The sequence below is a fragment of the Myotis davidii genome, unplaced genomic scaffold (assembly GCF_000327345.1).
Source record: "Myotis davidii unplaced genomic scaffold, ASM32734v1 scaffold371, whole genome shotgun sequence".
Lineage (NCBI taxonomy): Eukaryota > Metazoa > Chordata > Mammalia > Chiroptera > Vespertilionidae > Myotis > Myotis davidii.
In genome coordinates this window covers 431,231-437,104 of record NW_006283135.1, presented here as the reverse complement: position 1 = coordinate 437,104, position 5,874 = coordinate 431,231, and the positions used below count along the sequence as shown (strand labels likewise).

At 50.7% G+C, this 5,874-nt stretch overlaps 1 long non-coding RNA gene across 1 annotated transcript in view; it reads left to right on the top strand.

Moving 5' to 3' along the window:
- The window catches only part of LOC107182704, a 19,232-nt gene that overhangs the window by 11,743 nt on the left and 1,615 nt on the right, over positions 1 to 5,874 (top strand). Inside the window, exon 3 of the long non-coding RNA XR_001513416.1 lies at positions 5,057 to 5,147. This is a non-coding gene — a long non-coding RNA (uncharacterized LOC107182704). The remainder of the gene's footprint in view (positions 1 to 5,056; positions 5,148 to 5,874) is intronic.

Sequence of the window (5,874 nt, the reverse complement as noted above, 5' to 3'; positions counted from 1 at the left end):
CCCCCCCCCCCCGCCCCCCGGGTTAAGCCACCCTGGCTCTCTGAGCCTTGGTTTACACACCTGGAGAACAGGAATAGAAATACCGCCCTTCGATTTTTCTTCTGTGTGTGTTTGATGATGCAATAAGGCATATGTGTGAAAGCACTTAGCATATAGTAGATGCTTTATCTATGGCCTCCTCTTTCTTTTACTATCTACATAATCTAGAGCGAATCTGAGTTCCTGTTGAAGCCTCAGTTCCCTCCTCTGTGAAGTTTACTGCCTACATAGTCGGGATTAAGTGAGACAAAGGGTTAGTATATATTCTGTTGGCTCTAGTGGTAGCTTCCCTCTCTCTTCTTTCTTCCATACAGCCTGGGTCTCAGGAGCATCATGTTACAAATGGGAATGGGAATGACCCTCCAGGGCGGGAATGCTATGAGGATAAATGCAAAGCCATAAGCACCTGGTGAGCCTGGCAAGGCCACAGAACTGTGGGAGAGGCTAGATCTCAAAACTCCTTGAAAGGGAGCAGGAAGAATGCAAGGGTCAGAGAGTCCTAGGGCTTTTACAACAGGTCTCACTCTAGGACGTGGCTTTGGTTTTATCCAGGGGTGGTTCAAGCAGGAACGTTGGGAGCCTTGAGGAGAAAGGGAGGCACCAAGGAGGGCTTCCTGGGGGAGTGTGCTGTCCAAAGCTGTGGAGCTTAGTCTTCCCATCCAGGTTTACGTTGTTGCAAATGCTTGAAGCCCAGACTGCGGCTGGCTCCCAGCAAGTTGGGAGCTGCCCTGAGAAGTGCCTTAGTTCTCCCACCCGGGATTTACAGCCGGGAGGCCACGGCCAGAGTTAGGACTAAGAGGTGGGCGAATGCAAGAGCAGATCCCAGCGGCAACTCTCCCGCAACAGAGCCACCTGTCTCCAGAGCAGTAAGCTCCCTGCCACCGCAGGCACCAGTGTGGCTGGAGAGCCCTGGGACAGGGACTAGGTGAGAAGTGGGACTATCTGAACGCCAGACTTTGGGATCAGACACACCTGGGCTCAGCCGAAATTTGTAGGGGTTAAGATCCTATACTTTGAGGACTCTGAAATTATAGGCGATTGCGTACACTTATTTAACAGAACTCTTACATAATGCTTGCCCTGTGCCAAAAGCTTTTCTAGGGGCTTTACAAATATTCACTCACTTAATCTTCACAACAACCCTATGAGGTAGAAACTGAGGCAGAAAGTTACATAACCTGCCCACTGCCACACAGCTGACGAAGTGGTGGAGCTGAGATTGGACTCCGTGTGCAAAGGATTCTAAGACCACACGATTCTAAAACTGCTCCATGTTCCTAAAAATCCAGATAATTTAATTTTATGGAAATTTTATTAAAGGATGAGATGATTCTAGAACAAGAGTTGGCAAACTTTTAAAAAATATGTTTTTATTGATTTTAGAGAAAGAGGAAGGGAGAGGGAGAGAGAGAGAAATATTGATATGAGAGAGTAACATTGATCAGCTGCCTTCTGCACAGACCCGGAGCATGTGCCCTGACCTGGAATCAAACCAGCGACCTTTCGGCACACAGAATGACACCCAACCAACTGAGCCAGACTGGCCAGGGCAGGAGCTGGCAAACTTTTTCTGTGAAGGGCCAGATAGGAAATAGTGTAGGCTTTGCAGGCCATAAGGTCTCTGTCATGACTCCCCAACTCTGCTGCTATGGCCAATAGTTAAATGAATGGGCATGGCTATGTGCCAATAAAACTTTATTCACAAAAACAGGTGGTAGGTGGATTTGACCAGAAAGCTGTAGTTTGTTGACCACTGTTCTCGAGACACAGCTCAGGCATCTTCTGCTCTGATGAGCACCTGCTGGGGGCTCCCTTCAGAGCTGAGCCTTAAGGAAGCCCAGCTCTGCCCCCTTTGGAGAGGCAGAGGGGCCTGGGATGGCTGGGGTGGCGTCCCGGGGTGTGGGTGGCTCTGAGTGTGGCTTTCTCTCTGTCCTGGAGAGGCTGTTGAAAAGGCTCCTCTCTCCAGCAGCAGAGCCTCATTACTCACCGGCTGGAAAACAATGTTAATTTCACCCAAGCGGGAAGCAGCTGCACTTGTGAGCCAGGGCTCATTTTGCTGTATGAATATTTATGGCATGTCCCCTAATTAAGCCCAGAAATAAAATTTACCCTGCTCACAGGGGCCACGGAAGACTGTGAGGCAACGGCAGGAACCAGCCTCTTGTGCCTGCGGAGGAGGGTTGTCAGGAAACATTGTGTCCGGAGCCACTTGGCCAGGCCCAGTGTCCACGGGACTGCTGGGCGGGCATTCTCTAGCAGGTCAAGCACCCTTCCTGTGGTCACATGCTGGTGTGGGAGGACTCCTGGGTCAGCTTGCTGAGCCTGGTGGGTAGCTATTGTCCCAGGGCTATTGTCTCAGATCTGCGTGGGGTAGCACAGAGGTGACCTGAGGCCTGAGCCCCAGCAATATTGTTTTTCTTTTAGTCAGAATGACTCAGGTATTTAATGACTGGGCCTCAGAGGTCACTCTAGTGGCATCGGCTCACAGGGGGAGAGCCCCTTCAGGAAGCCGGGCTTGAGTTCCCCTCTGACACTGAATCTGTTTGATCTGGGCTGGCCCACAGCTTTCCTAGCCTCAGTTCTCATTGCCACAGTGAAGGAGGAAATGCCAGCATCGCGGGGTTGTTACTGAGAATCATGGGAGGTGACAGAAGAGAAAATATTTGGGGCAGTGGTTCCCACCCCAGTTCTGGGGTTTCCTGACCTCCAGGCCCTCCTTCTCTTAGACTGGGTGCCGAGGAAGGCCGGCTCTGCCCAGCCCAGTCGCCTCGAGGGTCTCCGGAAACCATAAATCTTGAGGGGTCCTATCTCCGGAGAACTGCTTGGGCCCCATATCCTCTTCCGCGGGGCCAATAAACCAAGCAAATACCATAAAGCTCCTGACCCCGGCCTGAGGCCCAATGGTCAGAGCCAGACCTGGAATGAAGAGGCAAGGGTTTCAGAACACGACCAGGAAGTTGAAGGTGAATCTCCTACGCCCCCCCCCCCTCCGCCCTTCCTTTCTAGAATAGAACTTGCCTTTGAGTCTTTTCCATTACTTTCCTCTTTAAACTTTTCACAGCACCCGAGAGATGCATCCTGTGCTGGGTGGGACTGGGGTAGGAGGATGCTTTCCTAAGGTGGGCCCAGGTGTGTAATTGTCCCACGGCCTTGGCAATCAGCACACCTTGTAAATCCAAAAGTCAATAAGATGTGGAAGTGGGGGAGACCCCAGGCTAAGAGGCGGAAGTTTGGGGAGTGAGGGTGGGCCAGTCAAGGGTGGCTTCAAGGCCCTCTGCCTCCCCCAGGCTGGGCCTGCCCCACCCCTGGGAGGCCCAGGATGTCCTGCTCTCTCGCGCTCCACTTTCACATCCTGAACTCAGGTCTGATCACGTCAACAGCTCGACGACCCAGACTCTGAAGGCGCCCCCCCTTCCCCCCGCCCAATGACTTTGCTCTCACACCCTTGATTATCCTGAGTGAAGGGATTTCCAGCTCAGGATTTGGCCATGAGCACATGAATGAATGTTCATTGAAGAATGAATAAGTGAATGGATGAATGGAATCAGATGGATGGTGTGGGCTCAGATAACATATCTCTGTATTTTCTTCTTTTCTATCCTTCTTCTAAAATGTGCCAGGCCCAGATTTTGGCACATGCAGAGGTTTGACAAACATCTGAAGGAATGAATGAGTGTGCAATGAATGAATGGATACAGAATTTATTACAGAGCATACACTGTGGGCCAGCCATGCGGCCGGATGCTGGTGTTACAGCTGTGAATAAGACGTGTTTTTTGTCCTCAGGCTCTTACGTTTTAGCTGAGAAGTCAGGCTCACACAGAGTTGAACAATCCATTGCCTATTTAGTTACTCTTATGATAAATCCTACAAGAGAGGAAAATGAGTCAGCAAAGAAGTGAATAAGTGAGGAATGAGTGAAGACAGGAATAAGCAAACAGAATGAGGGAGGGAATAAATATATAAGTGAAAATTAGGGAGAATAAAGGAAGGTATGAAGGAATGATGGATGAAGATTAATCAGTTACAAGGGAAAGCATCTGTTCCACATGACCCAGTGTTTATGGACACAAGGCCTGGAAGCCAGAGCTGCCCAGAGCCAGCCTCTCTCCTACTTCCCTGGGGACAGGGCCCTAGGCTGGGCAGAGAGGCTCCGAGGCCAGGAAGCTGGGCCCTCTGCACCCCAAGGTCGGCCCCATTGCCACTTTCAGTACCTCCAGAACCGAAAGTCAGTCTTAGAAAGGGTTGAAGTCTTTAATGTGTAGAATCTCAGGGCCTGCAGATTCTGATTTTTGCTCAGCACCTCCTTAAAGATCTCACAAGCACTCCCAACCCCATGAGTACCCTCCGCCATGAGAAATCAGGCTTAGAGGGCGAGGGGGCCCACCCAAGGCATGCCACCAGGGCCCCTGATTTCAAGGTGCCTTAAGGAATATTTGCTGGGGCAGATGTGGCCTTTTATAATCTAGCCCCCTTTTCGTCTCTGCCCTCCTCTCCTATCCTCTCCCCTTTGGGGCCTCCTCCAGCCTCCAGGCCTCCTCCGTGGTCCTGGCCCATGGCACTCTGCTCGTCATTCCCTCTGGTGCGACCCAGACCTCAGCAGGGCTGGCTTCTCCCTTCCTTCAGGGCTTTCCTCAAAAGTTGCCCTAAGGCCTTCTGTGGCCTCTGTCTATAATTTTATTCCTTGAATCTTCTTTCTAAATCCCTTCCTTTGCCGAAACCGGTTTGGCTCAGTAGATAGAGCGTCGGCCTGCGGACTGAAAGGTCCCAGGTTCGATTCTGGTCAAGGGCATGTACCTGGGTTGCAGGCACATCCCCAGTAGGAGATGTGCAAGAGGCAGTTGATCGATGTTTCTCTCTCATCGATGTCTCTAACTCTCTATCTCTCTCCCTTCCTCTCTGTAAAAAATCAATAAAAAAAAATAAATCCCTTCCTTTGCTTTTTCTTTATAGTACTTATCCTTATCTAACACTATATATTTTTCTTATTCATTTTCTTATCTGTTTCTCTCACTAGGATGCAAACTCCAGGAGGGCATGGATTTTATATTGCACTACTGCATCCCAGCAGCTAGAAGAGAGCCTGCCTACAAAATGAGTACTGAATGGTAGGTACCCACGAAACATGTATTGAATGGATAGGTGCCCATAAAATGTATGTTAAATGAGTAAATGAAGACAACTCAAATCCAATCTCTTCTCTCCATCTAAAAGCCACTACCACTGTTTTTCTTGCCTGCACACTGTAATACCCTCCTCCCTGACCCCCACCTTCCTCCTGATCCCCAACCTTCTCTCTGACCCCCAGCCTCCTCTTAACCCTCAGCCTCCTCTTTGACCCCCAGCCTCCTCCTGACTGCCAGCCTCTTCCCTAACCCTCAGTCCAGTCTCCTCTTTGGCCCAGAGTGATCCTTCCTCTTTGACAGATATGACCGTATCACCCGCCTCTGGAAACTCTTTACTGTTCACCTCTTTTTTTTCTCTCTTGATTCTGCCATTTCTGACTCTAAGATAAAGATCTAAAATAATATACAAGAAGCGTCTGCCGCATGGCTCACATCAAGTGGTAGTTGCAGTTATCCTTGAAGACACGGCATCCAGTCCGCAGGTGCAATGAGCAGGGAGGGGACTGTTTCGAGGTGTGGTGGGTGTGGGAAGCAGCAGGGATAAGCAGATGGGATGGCGGCAGCATGTCATGAACTGAGGGACCGCCTGATGGCTGGCAGCCTGATTGCGGCAGGGGAATCCTGACCCCGGGGTGCCAGATTGGTCGGGTCAGATCCCAGGGGGTACTGAGGGCCACCCGAGGAGCTCTGTCCCGCGCTGAGGCTGCAG